Here is a 14,597-nt window from a genome sequence, read left to right as displayed (position 1 = left end):
TGTTAGCTTTGCTGTGGTGGAAAAGGCTGAACTTGCTGAGCTTGTTGTTGACTTAGTTGCATCTGCTTCAGTAAGTTGGTCATTTCACATAAGCTCTGAATTATAGCGGTAGTCTCTTTGCTAGAGGATACCTCTACAATAGCTCTTGACCAACTTTATTTCTGCCTGTGATTCCTAGTAGATTCAGCTAAGTCGCTAATCAATTTCCATGCCTCATCCGTAGACTTGTACTTTTTCATAGACCTATTGCTAGCACCTTCCAATGTGGTCTTATCATGAGATTTCATGCCCTGTGTAAAGTAGCCGAGCAACACTATCTTGTCAATCATATGGTGGGGACATGCTTCCAGAAGATTATTGAAGCGCTCCCAATATTCATAGAGAGTCTCAGATTCGTCCTGAACGATCATGGAAATGTCTTTCCTTAGTTTATCGATAACCTCAGCTGGAAAGAATTTCTCCAAAAATTCTCTTCTAAGCGTATCCCAGTTAGAAACAGTTGCTCCGGGTTGAGTGTAGTACCACTCTTTTGCCTTCCCCTTAAGAGAGAATGGGAAAGCTTTTAACAGAATAGAAGTTTCGTCAGTACCATCACGCTTAACAGTAGAACAAGCTGTCTAAAAATTCCTAAGGTGCTTGATAGGCTCTTGAGCAGGTAAGCCATGAAACTTGGGCATCAAGTTGAGTAGTGCAGTCTTTATTTCAAAATCTACAGCCACTGCTGGGTGGCGTGCCTGGTATGGTTGTAGCGTAAAATCAAGGGCTCCAGCCTCCTGGATAGTGATTCTCTTAGGTGCTACCATGTCACCTGCACGTGAATCAACTAGATCAGTTGAGAGGGAGCTTGTTTCTTCCTTAGATGACATTTCAGATTCGTCATCGGAGAGGACTAGCCGACGCCGAGCTTGCCTTATACGTGAAATAGTTCTTTCAATCTCAGGGTCAAATACTGGCAAGCTTGGATCAGGAAGTAAACGTGTCATTTAATGAAAGAAACGTGCCGCTTATAGTTGATGGTGTTTTTGTGGAAAAACGAATTTCCAACACACAAATCCAACCGGCAAGTATACCGGGTCGCATCAAGTAGTAATAACTCACAAGAGTGAGGTCGATCCCATAGGGATTGATGGATCAAGCAACTTTAGTGGGTGATTAGTTTAGTCAAGCTAACATTGAAGTGGAATTGAGTGAAATTGTAGCCAACAGAAAGTAAATTTGCAGGAATTATAAAGTGCAGAAAGTAAATTGCATTGAAACTTAAAGAGCACGAAAGTAAAAGAGCTGAAACTTAAATTTCAAGAAAAGTAAATTGCATCAAATGTAAATGGGGCTGGGGTGCTGGAAATTAAAGAAAGCAGTAAAGCAAAGCGTAGAACAATTGCAGGGAGATTAAATTGCTTAAAAGTAAATTGGAAGCAATAGGAACAGAAAGGTAAAAATGCAGATGAAATAAAAGCAGCAGATGTAAACAGCAAGGCAAAATTTCTTGAAGAAGCAACACAGAATGTAACTCAGCTCAATTGTGAAATTTAAAGAGACAAGATCTCAGGGAATCAATGAGACTAGAAAACAAGTCTAGATCTCAATTCCTTCCTTGATCAAAGTAGAAAGCAGATTGAAGAATAAAGAAAGATGAAAGCGGTAAGAGAGGTTTGATTCAAATCCTTAATTTCTTGAATTATACAGAAGAACAAAGCAGAGATGTTGCAGATGGAGAATGAAAACAGAATTCCTTTCAATCTCAATCCAAAATTCAAGACAGAAATGAAAACTAAGAGAGAGAGATCTCAAATCCTAATGCTCCCTAGTGGAGCTAGCCTCCTCCTAATTGAGCTTCCTTTTTTCTAAAATGAGAGTAATGCCTTTATATAGGCTTTTTACAAAATGAAATTGAAATTAAAAACAAATTCACAAAATGAAATTCCTAATCTAGCTTCTCTGTGTGCCTTTGAGTGATGATGTGGGCTTTGCTTGCTTTGGATTTGAGGAGAAATGGGTTTGGTTGGCCTTGATTCAATTTGGAGATGAATTGAGTTCAAAGGAAATTTTAATTGAATTTTGGCCCATGAGTGTTGCTCCCAGGAGGCTGCTCTGCTCTTGTGGAGGGCAGAGCACTGAAGCTTTGTGTGGGGATGCATGTTGCGTGCCAAGTGTGGGAGGGGCACCAGGGGATTGCCCTGCCCTTGTGGAGAGCGGAGCAGCAGTGTCCTGTGCGCGCCTTGCCTCTGCCCGTGTCAAAATGCTGCGCGCCTAAGCTCCTTTGTGTGCGCCAAGGATGCCCGTGTCATGCATGCCCATGTGCGTGCCAAGGGGAGTTCCCAAATTCGAACCTTGGTGAAAGCATTTGCGGGAGCAATTTTCCTTGATTTTTCATGAAGAGAAGCACGACATTGCCCTGCTCTCCAAGAGGGGAGAGCAGAATAATGAGCGCTACTTTGCTTTGGAGTGAGGCTCCAGTTTCGAACCTTGGTGGAAGCACTTTGGTTTATTTTTGCTTATTTTTGGCCCTTAAAGATGCCTTTCACTCATGCCTCAATTTTATGCCAAATATGGATTGCCATATATCGTTGGAAAGCTCTGAATGTCAGATTTCCAACGCAACTAAAAGCACATCAATCGAACGTCTGTAGCTCAAGTTATATCCCTTTGAATGAGGCATGGTCATGCTGTGAGCGCCCAGATTTTAACTTAGCGAAAATTTGCTTCCAACCTCACTTTGTTTCATCATGATATTGCCCTGCCCTTAGCAAGAGCAGGGCAATGTGCGTGCTGGTTGCTTCCTCCTTTAATTTGGTCATGGGCCACGCTTTTAAAAGCATGGCCTAAGGCTCCAAAGTGTGCTCCAGTTTCAAAGTGTGCCCCAAAGCTCTTTTTTTCTCCTTTTTAGCTTATTTTGTGCTTTTTTGCTTCTTTTTCATCTTATTTCCTACAAGATTTATAAAATTAAAAGATCAAGAAAATATATCATTTAAGCACAAAAGAATTCAATATTTAAGCACAAATCATCAATTTCTTGTATGAAAAAGCATAGAAAAATAGGTATATGATGACATGTCATCACAACACCAAACTTAAACCATGCTTGTCCCCAAGAAAGAAAAGAATCATGCAATAAAGATTGACAATCCAAGGTAAGAAGAATAGCAACTCAATGTTCATGGCAAGCTAGTTTTCTATGCATGCTACAATCACAAAAGAGATGTAAATGATTGATGCTTCTATCTAGCTCATTTTATGAAATCTTTTTCTTATAATTCTTCCTTGAAACAAGCTTTTAATTTTTTTTTAGCTTCTCCTTTTGGGTGCTTTGCCTCATGAGTTGATAACAAAGCTACGACTTCTAAATGCTTTGTTTTCAAGCATTACCACTTGATACATGATGCCAGGGCATTTTGGCCAGTTTCATTGACCTTTTCTTTACTGTTTTTAGGTAATTTCATGCATTTTCTTAGGAAATTAGTTAGTTTTGGGCAGATATTCACTCAGAGCCACGTTAACTTCCACGTTAACTTGGTTAACGTGGAAGCTAATGATGAGGAATGAAGAATGATGCCAACGTTAGTGACACTCAACATTGTCACTAACGTTGGGATGGCTAAGAATGGCCACGTTAGAAGCCACGTTAACCTAGTTAACATGGACTCTAACGTGAGACCTAGGGGCACACTTGAACGTTAGTGACAATGTTGAGTGTCACTAACATTCTCGAAGGTTGGCAAAAGCCACGTTAGAAGCCACGTTAACCTAGTTAACGTGAGCTTTAACGTGAAGCAAGAAGGGGCACACTTGAACGTTAGTGACAATGTTGAGTGTCACTAACGTTCTCGAAGGCTAACAAGGCAACGTTAAAAGCCACGTTAACCCAGTTAACGTGGGCTTTAACGTGAGGCAAAGGGGTACATGGCAACGTTAGTGACAATGTTAAGTGTCACTAACGTTCTCGAACTTGTATTTTCACTAAATGATAAAAACCCCTAACGTCTTGAGCTAAAGTCTATGCCCACTTCACACTATCTCTCTCCAAGTAAGCCAAGCCCAATTGAAGAAAGGAACTGCTTTAAGCTCAAAGATCCAGAGGCCCAAGACTTGAAGAGCTAACTAGAAGCTGAGAAGAGTAGTATATATAGAAGTAGTTTTGAAAGAGAAAGTAGCTTGGAAGGAAGGAGCTAGAACAGAGAACTACTCTTTGTATTTTTTACTTTTTTTGTACTTCTAGCTTTATCATGTATTCTCCATCTTTGATTTTGATTTCTAGAGCTATGAACAACTAAAACCCTTTCATTGGGTTAGGGAGCTCTGTTGTAATTTGATGGATCAATACTAATTTTCTTATTCTTCTTCTATCTTTCCTTTTGATTTTACTTGAAAGCTTTCGATCTTCATCCAATTGGATAGTTATCTTGGAAAAGAAGCTATTCAAACATGGATCTCTTCGGATCCTTGAAAGAGGAGTGAAGAGATTAGCTAGAAATGCTTTCTCATGCTGGACCAAATTGAGTGTGGATGGGTATGTGGCTATAACCCTCTAAGCATTTGATTTGGGAAGTGCATGTGGTATAATCAGTGACCAGACTTCATCTCTTCTCATGAGCAATTGACCAAGGAATTGGCTATTGATCAAGATTTGAGAGATTGAATTGCAAGAAATTGTGATTCAATCACTTAAGATTGCCAAGGAGATCAATGAGTGCATTGATTGAGGAAGAGATGAAAATGAAATTGATCCGGAGAATGCAACATCTCCTAAGCCCAATGAACTCCTCATTTCTGATCTTACCCATTCTCTTTATTTTCTGCAATTTACTTTTATGAGCAATTCCCCTATTCCCATTTACAATTCTGCTATTTACTTTCAGTCATTTACTTTCTCGCCATTTTAATTTTTGCAATCATCAATTCTATTCATGGATTCGCTCAACTAGATCATTCCTCAAATTAAAGTTGCTTGATCAATCAATCCCTGTGGGATTCGACCTCACTCTATTGTGAGTTTTTATTTGACGACAAATTCGGTACACTTGCCGAATGGGAATTTGTTGAGAGACAAGTTTTACCCCGATCAAGTTTATGGCGCCGTTGCCGGGGATTGATTGTGCATCGACAATGATTACATTAGAGGATTACTAGATTGAGCATTTGTATTTTGTTTGATTTAATTTTCTGTTTGGTTAATTTGCTTTCCGTCTTAGTTTAATTCTTCCCCTCCCCTGTTTCTGAAGCTTTTCTTTGCTATTTACAATTCAGTTCACTAACCCACTAACTGTTTGATATATTGCATCACTGACACTAACAAGTTATTCTAACAAGATACCTTCTGCATTGCTTTTCTTGCTTGTAATCTGTGGTTTTGTATGACAGGGAGAAGAAGCGGAGCTTCAACTTCCTTTTATTCTGAACCTGAGAGAACCTTCCTAAGATTAAGAAGGGAGGCAAAAGAAAAACGTGTAGTGGGTGCTGAAGAAGAGGAGGAACACTGTGAAGAATACTTTGAAACAACCATGGAAGACCATCGTGAGGAAGAGGTTCACGACCATGGTGGAGGAGCTAAAGCAAATCCTGGTGGGGAAGATAGAAGAGTCTTGGGCTCTTACATCAACCCAAACCCAGGGAATTGCGAAAGTAGCATCCAAAAACCAACCATCCATGCCAACAACTTTGAACTAAAGCCACAGCTCATCACCCTTGTTCAGAACAATTGCTCGTTCGGAGGAGGTGTCCAAGAAGACCCCAACCAACACTTAAACACCTTCCTGAGAATATGTGACACAGTAAAGTCCAATGGCGTTCAACCAGACGTCTATAGATTGTTGTTGTTCCCATTCTCTCTTAGAGACAAGGCAACCAAATGGTTGGAGTCTTTTCCAAAGGAGAGCTTGACAACTTGGGATGATGTTATGAACAAGTTCTTAGCAAGATTTTACCCCCCTCAATGAGTCAATTGGCTGAGAGCTGAGGTCCAAACTTTCAGGCAACAAGATGGTGAGACTCTATATGAAGCATGGGAGAGGTTTAAAGACCTAACAAGGAGATGTCCATCTGATATGTTCAATGAATGGGTGCAGCTGCACATCTTCTACGAAGGACTGACATATGAATCTAAGAAGGCCGTAGACCATTCATCCGGAGGTTCTTTGAACAAGAAGAAGACCATTGAGGAAGCCATAGATGTCATTGAAACTGTAGCTGAGAATGACTACTTCTATGCTTCCGAAAGAGGGAACACTAGAGGAGTAATGGAGCTGAACAATGTAGATGCTCTGCTTGCTCAAAACAAGCTCATCACCAAGCAGCTAGCTGACCTCACCAAGAAGATGGAGAGAAGTCAAGTGGCAGCAATCATCACTTCAACTCAAGAGGAAGCAAGTGAAGAGGAAGAAGGCACTCAGGAGCAAGCCAACTACATTGGGAATTCACCTAGGTACAACCATGATCCATACTCCAAGACCTACAACCATGGATGGAAGAATCACCCAAACTTTGGGTGGGGGAATCAACAAGACCAAGGCCAAGATCAGAGACGTCACAACCCCAACAACACAGCTCCCCAACAATTCACACAGAGGACATACCCAACAAAACCATAGCAATACATCTCACTCTTCTACCTCTACCCCCAACATACCATCATTTGATGACAGAATCTCTAAGATTGAAACCTTACTTGAAAGCATATGCAAAGACATTCAAGACAATAAGGTGTTCAAAGAAGAGGTGAGAGCCAGTATAAAGAATCGGGGGGAAGCAATCAAGAAGCTGGAATTCCAAGTGAGATATTTGTCTGAGAAGATGCCCAGACCCACTGATAGCTTCCCAAGTGACACGGAGAAGAATCCAAGAGGTGAAGCGAAGAAAGTAAGATGGGAAGACTGCAATATGGTCACTACAAATGACAAGGAGACTGAAGACAAGCCAAGCAAGCTGTCAGAACAACCTGAAAATACCTTAGTAGAGAGGGTGAAGAAAGACAAACAAGAACCAGAAATCTCACAACAGGAGATGCTGAGACTATATGCACCATTTCCTCAACTGTTAAAGGGTGCTGTGGGAAAGAGAATGTACTCAAGGTTCTTAGACTCATTTGCATCTTTGAATGTGAACATACCATTCATCAAGGTCATTCAGCAAATGCCAGCATTCATCAAGTATATGAAGGAACTACTTCCCAGGAAGAGCTCACTCAAGGGGGGCCAGACTATAGTGATGAACAAGGATTGCAGCACCCTCATTCAAACACAATTGCCTGCGAAAAGAAAAGACCCAGGGAGTTTTCATGTCCCTTGTGCTATAGGGGAAAACAAATTTTGATAGAGCTCTTTACGATTTGGGAGCAAGCATCAACTTAATACCCTTATACCTGGTAAAAAGGCTGCAGATCAATGATACTACCTACAGATGTAGTCATAAGGCTGGCTGACAAGACTCAAAAGTAAGCAGTAGGAATGTGGAAAACGTGTTGCTCAAAGTTGGAAAATACTTTCTCCCACAACTTTGTCATCCTGGACATGGAAGAGAGTCACCTGCACCCAATCATATTGGGGAGACCATTTCTAGCTACTGAGAGTCACCTGCACCCAATCATATTGGGGAGACCATTTCTAGCTACTGCTAGAGCACTCATAGATGGAGAAAGGAGAGCTAATATTAAGGATCCATGATGAACAACTGAGCTTCAGTGTTTTCGAACTCTCACTGGAAAAAGATTAAGAGGACAAAGAACCGAGCAAAGGGCATCATGAGATACTAAAGGAAGAAGTACCAAGGGCGGAACAAGAAGATTCCTACAGAAGATTTCTCTCCAGGGGATAAAGTAATCTCAGCCTACTTCACAGATATCCCCCCTAATCTCCCCACTGTACCATCTCAGCTACCTAAGGTCTTCACCATCAACAGAGTTCTCTCCTTGGAGCATGTAGAGATCATTGATACAACCAACGGATACAAGTCCACTGCCAGAGGAGAAGACTTCAAGCATTACCAACCACCATAATAAGTGAGGACTCGTCGAGCTAGCGACGATAAAAAAAAGCGCTTTGTTGGGAGGCAACCTAACCTCAGGTAGTCATTTTCATCTTCATTTCAATAAAAATCACAAGTTGTTTCTCCTGTATTGCAAGGAGCTAAGTTTTGGTGTTTCACACCAGAACAATCAAAAGAGACAGTGTAATTCTAAGTTTGGTGTTCCACCAAAAGGACATTTAGTTAGAATTACACCTACTCCCAAAACACATTGCTAGCTCTAACCAATTGAGAGAAACCACTTAGATGTAGTTAGACTTTAGTTAATCATTGTTCTGTTAACAACAAGATATGAGCTATCAGCGTATGTGCAAGATTGTGTACTAAACAAGGAACTAAGTTTGGTGTTCACACACCAAATCAAGTTCATAAGACACAAGCACATGCAAGCTAATTATTCCTCAAGTGCTTTGGGAACAAGCAACTTCCAATAACTTTACAGGAACCTTATGGTGCACCCTCGCTCAAGGAAGCAAAGAGCAAGAGGAGAACGAAAAGAAGGCGATTAGAAGTTGTCACCTGAAGGTTGTATTGTCACTTAAATTCCATATATTTACAGTTCGAACATTGGAAGCTCAAATGCAATCTTGATTAATGATTACCAGTGAGGCCTAAACATTTTTTTACTCTACCTTGTTGTTGAGCATGGTCTGTGATTCTGGTTTAAGTGTCACTGCTTCTTTCCCTTATTTACTTGTAAGCTTGTCTATTTTTATAAGAAGAGAATGTCTATGTTTACAAAAGACCAGAAAGGAGTTCATAATGTGGAAGTGCATTCATGAATCTTTGGGGGTAGTCATAAGTTAGCTAAGTTGGTTTAACCACAAGGTTAGGATGACAACTATCTATCCTGAATGCTTTACTTTCGATATACCCATGAGACTAAGATAACAACTAGATCCTAATAAGAGGAAAGGGAAAGAACAAGGGAAGTGAAAAACAAAAGAAAAAGAGTAAGCAATAAGGCTAGGCACCAATGGTTTACCCTAAGACATGTGTCTGTGGTGCTCCTGTGTGAGGGATCTACTTGGATGAATAAGCTCTTTGGGGTGCTTCATTACCTGGTAACTTGGGTTAACTAACTCGGGATTATCAGCTGAAAATCCACTATCAAGAGTAACCCTCACCACAGAGCATTTAGTAACCCAAAGAGGTACTGGACACCAAGGTCTAAAGGAAAGAAAATAAATAAACTATATGCCTGTGGTGTGTATGTATGGGGGAGAGATTTGAGCAAGTAAGTCCTTAGGGGTGCTTCAACACCTAGCACCTTGAACCAACTAGTTCGGGAGTGTTGGCTGAAAGCTTATCCTAAAGAGTTGCCCCCTTACAGAACACTTAGCCTAAATAACACAAACAGCCCTGGAAATAATAATAAAAGGATCAATAAATAAAGGTCTCATGGGAATAACAAAGTGAGTATTTTAGGAGATGATAAAGGTCTGAAAGCCAGTAGTGGAATGAACCTAAGTTGCTATGCATGAAACCACCATAAAATCAGTAATATGACTTCCACAAGAATGACTCATTTCTCTGGAGATTCCATTCATCATTCTCTTGTTCCAGTACTTGCTTAGGGACAAGCAAGCTTTATGTTTGGTGTTGTGATGCCAGGGCATTTTGGCCAGTTTCACTGACCTTTTCTTTACTGTTTTTAGGTAATTTCATGCATTTTCTTAGGAAATTAGTTAGTTTTGGGCAGATATTCACTCAGACCTTGATTCAAGCATACATTGTGCATTTTACATTGTTTCATGAGGATTTTGCATGATTTTAATGACAAATTGTATATTGCATTACCCATGACTTGGACTAGAACTTTGATGCACTCTATTGCTTGATTTCAGGACTAAAGGAAGCAAGGAATGGGAGGTAACTTGCAAAGTTAAGGAGAAAAGTAATTGCCAAAAAAACACTCTCAAAAGCCATCAATGCCCACGTTAAAGAGTCACGTTAACTAAGTTAACGTGAACTCTAACATGGAGAAGAGAAGTTGAGCCAACGTTAGTGACACTTAACATTGTCACTAACGTTGGCAATTGCTCACAAATGGCCACGTTAGAAGCCACGTTAACCTAGTTAACGTGGCCTCTAACGTTAAAGGGGGAAGAGAAGCCAACATTAGTGACACTCAACACTGTCAGTAACGTTGGCCTAAGGTGCAAAGAGCCACGTTAACTTGGTTAACGTGGGAGCTAACGTAAGAGATGGAGAGTTGTCGACAACGTTAGTGACACTCAACATTGTCACTAACGTTGGAGCAACCACACAAACCCCAAGAGCCACGTTAACTTCCACGTTAACTTGGTTAACGTGGAAGCTAACGATGAGGAATGAAGAATGATGCCAACGTTAGTGACACTCAACATTGTCACTAACGTTGGGATGGCTAAGAATGGCCACGTTAGAAGCCACGTTAACCTAGTTAACGTGGACTCTAACGTGAGACCTAGGGGCACACTTGAACGTTAGTGACAATGTTGAGTGTCACTAACGTTCTCGAAGGTTGGAAAAAGCCACGTTAACCTAGTTAACGTGAGCTTTAACGTGAAGTAAGAAGGGGCACACTTGAACGTTAGTGACAATGTTGAGTGTCACTAACGTTCTCGAAGGCTAACAAGGCAACGTTAAAAGCCACGTTAACCCAGTTAAAGTGGGCTTTAACGTGAGGCAAAGGGGTACATGGCAACGTTAGTGACAATGTTAAGTGTCACTAACGTTCTCGAACTTGTATTTTCACTAAATGATAAAAACCCCTAACGTCTTGAGCTAAAGTCTATGCCCACTTCACACTATCTCTCTGCAAGTAAGCCAAGCCCAATTGAAGAAAGGAACTGCTTTAAGCTCAAAGATCCAGAGGCCCAAGACTTGAAGAGCTAACTAGAAGCTGAGAAGAGTAGTATATATAGAAGTAGTTTTGAAAGAGAAAGTAGCTTGGAAGGAAGGAGCTAGAACAGAGAACTACTCTTTGTATTTTTTACTTTTTTTGTACTTCTAGCTTTATCATGTATTCTCCATCTTTGATTTTGATTTCTAGAGCTATGAACAACTAAAACCCTTTCATTGGGTTAGGGAGCTCTGTTGTAATTTGATGGATCATACTAATTTCTTATTCTTCTCTATCTTTCCTTTAGATTTTACTTGAAAGCTTTCGATCTTCATCCATTGGATAGTTATCTTGGAAAGAAGCTATTCAATATGGATCTCTTCGGATCCTTGAAAGAGGAATGAAGAGATTAGCTAGAAATGCTTTCTCATGCTGGACCAAATTGAGTATGGATGGGTATGTGGCTATAACCCTCTAAGCATTTGATTTGGGAAGTGCATGTGGTATAATCAGTGACCACACTTCATCTCTTCTCATGAGCAATTGACCAAGGAATTGGCTATTGATCAAGATTTGAGAGATTGAATTGCAAGAAATTGTGATTCAATCACTTAAGATTGCCAAGGAGATCAATGAGTGCATTGATTGAGAAAGAGATGAAAATGAAATTGATCCGGAGAATGCAACATCTTCTAAGCCCAATGAACTCCCCATTTCTGATCTTACCCATTCTCTTTATTTTCTGCAATTTACTTTTATGAGCAATTCCCCCATTCCCATTTACAATTCTGCTATTTACTTTCAGTCATTTACTTTCTCGCTATTTTAATTTTTGCAATCATCAATTCTATTCATGGATTCGCTCAACTAGATCATTCCTCTAATTAAAGTTGCTTGATCAATCAATCCCTATGGGATTCGACCTCACTCTATTGTGAGTTTTTACTTGACGACAAATTCGGTACACTTGCCGAATGGGAATTTGTTGAGAGACAAGTTTTACCCCGATCAATACATAAGCACCACAAGCATTTAATTAGAGGACTTCATTAAGCTCATTTTTCTTTTCTTTTCTTGACTCTCTAATCATTGATGCTCAGAGCCTTGAGCTTTGAGGGAGTGTTTTCGCACTTGAGCCTAGCCTTGACTTTTAAGTGTTTTGTTTTCAAGCATTTGGCTTGATACATAAACACCACAAGCACTTAACAAATAAATTGCCATTGGTACCCAGAGCCTTCAGCTTTCTCATTCTTTCCCTTTTTCTTTTCTTGCTTTAATTGTATTTGCTTCTTTCAAGGTTTTCATGATTTCAAAAGATTTCACAAAATATACTAGATGAAAAACTTCAATTAAATAAAATCCAATGCAATTGAGCAACAATCAATCATACTAGCTTTCCAATACTTGTATGCACATGCTAAGTTCTTCTTTAATGCCTTGTTTGTTTATGATCATGATGATTTACTGCTTTTGAACTCACAGGATTCAAGTTGGTAGTTATAATGTCACAGCACCATGTTTCAATCAGAATTCAAGCTATGCTTAGTCATACCACACATGCATACAGAGAATATAAAGACAATCATGCAATTTAAAGTGCTAGAAATAAATGAGAGGAAAAGGAACTTTACAACCTTACAATTCATCTTCTCTATTGTTGTCATTTTCCTCCCATTCTTCTCCTTCCCATACCAACTCAGAATGCTTGCTCATCCTCAAGCAACAATTAGAACAATGGCTATGGGGCTAAGATGGATCATGAATGTCTTACACAATGAAATGTTAGTAGCACATGTGTTTTAAGCAAGCAAAATGAAAGATAACAATCAAGGCATCAGAGACAAAGACATTTTGATTGCAAACATAAGAAGGTGAGCACAATACATTGCATAAAAGATAAGTGGCACACCAAACTTAGTGTGACACTTTCACTTGAAATTAATGTAAGTATCTAGTAAGAATTAGAACCAAATTTTGTTGCATAGCAACACCAAACTTAGAATGCAACCATATGTCAATTTATTTGAACTAAAACTAAACAAAAGAAACTGCTATTTGTTAAATACAATCACCAAGCCAAGAATCTGTCATGAATAAAGCTCTCTTGGTAATGTATTAACAAACACAGTAAATAAGCAAACTAAAATGAAAGCATTTAAAAACAGAAAAATGACTAAAGAAAGTAGAATGAAAAAGTGTCAAATTAAAAGAAAAAAAATAAAACTGCAGAGGCATTATGATTATGCAGACAAGTAGTGTTGCTTGAATGAATTGCATAGAAAATAAGTGGCACACCAAACTTAGAATCTTGGTGTGTCACTTTCATTTTTGATTTGATGCAATCATAAAAAAATATAGAAAATAGTTGCAAGGCAACACCAAACTTAGAATGTAATCATATACCAATTTATTGAAATTTAAACAAAGCAAGGAGAAGAAATGTACCTACTGTCTACCTGTTCTTTACTTTCTTCCTCTTCTTCCAATTTGTTAAGAGGAATGACCTCAAGGGGGGAGAAGTTTCAGCTATTGTCCCCTTTCTTGGTTTCCTCTCAGCAAGCCTCCTTTTGTACATGGCTTGATTGAGCTTGCTTGCTAGTGGTCCAGGGGAAGGATTGCTTGCAGTTGACCTTCTCTTGAATGTTGTCCTTGGTATCTTGGTCACAATCCTCTTCTTGGTGCTTTTGTTAATTGCCTTCAGTTTTTGGATGTCAAGACATGGTTGCTGTGCGATTTTTGGAGTAATTTCTTCATCAAGAGCCTCTTGCATTGGTGGTTCCATGAGTTGTTCCTCTTTGCACTTCTCTGCTTCACTTGAGTTTGGACGTCCTTGATTGTCCTCCTCACTTTCTTGTTCTTCCACTTCCTCTTTTACACTCAACATTTGTTTTAATAGCACTTTCATAGAAGAGGTTTGTTGTTCTTTCCATGATTTCTTCATCTCCTCTTCATATCTTTCAATCAGTGTTGAGCATCTTTGGTTCAGGGATGTTTGTGGGGGTTGTGAGCTTTTATGTTCCTTTATCATCTCAAGTGGCTTCTGTGAATATGCAAGTTCAGGTTCAAATACCTCCACCACCTCATTTTTCATTGAAATTTCACTTGACACAAAGGCTTCCTCATCTTGCTTTTCCACTTCCTTACCCACAAATTGGTCTTCATCCTCTCTGTTTGATGGTTCTAAGTTCCTCCTTGTTTGCTCTGAGGGCTTATTCATCTTCTTGAAGAGGATTTCTTTCCAAGATTGGGATTGTGTGTATTTTTTCACGAGTTGTCTGTGTATTTTAATGGCTTGACATTGGCTTGTTGTGGTGAAGTTATGTTGAGGGGTGTGGAATGAGTTTTGTGAGTTGTGGGATGAATTTTGTGGTTGGTAGGATGACTTGTATGGATTTTGGAGGAAACTTTGTGTTGAGGCATAATCAAGTGATGAAGAACTTTCAAATGAGAAACTGGGAAGTAAGGGTGGATAATTTTTCATGTGATTTGACTGCTCAGAATTTGCAGTTTCTTGGTGATACTCCCATCCACCATGAGGATAATGATATGAATCATTTTGTGGTGGTGGTTGGTATCCCTCATAATTCTCTTGCTCATCTTGGGGTTCTGAAGCAAATCTCCATGGATTGGAGTGCTCAGAATTTGTGTCTTCTTGGTGATATCCCCAGCCACCATTAGAGGTTGGTGATGGTGGGTGATATCCTGAAAAATTTTGTTTGACTGCAAAATGAGTTGAACTCCATTTGTATTTTGC

General features: G+C 39.6%; 1 non-coding gene across 1 annotated transcript; it reads left to right on the top strand.

The window, feature by feature from the left end:
* Positions 1–323: 323 nt before the first annotated feature.
* LOC130977751 (small nucleolar RNA R71) lies at positions 324–431 on the top strand. The gene has a single exon (XR_009085429.1). It is a non-coding gene; the product is annotated as a small nucleolar RNA R71 (small nucleolar RNA).
* Positions 432–14,597: the final 14,166 nt, after the last annotated feature.

This window comes from Arachis stenosperma, chromosome 4 (genome assembly GCF_014773155.1).
Source record: "Arachis stenosperma cultivar V10309 chromosome 4, arast.V10309.gnm1.PFL2, whole genome shotgun sequence".
NCBI lineage: Eukaryota > Viridiplantae > Streptophyta > Magnoliopsida > Fabales > Fabaceae > Arachis > Arachis stenosperma.
This window is presented reverse-complemented; position numbering and strand designations above follow the sequence as displayed.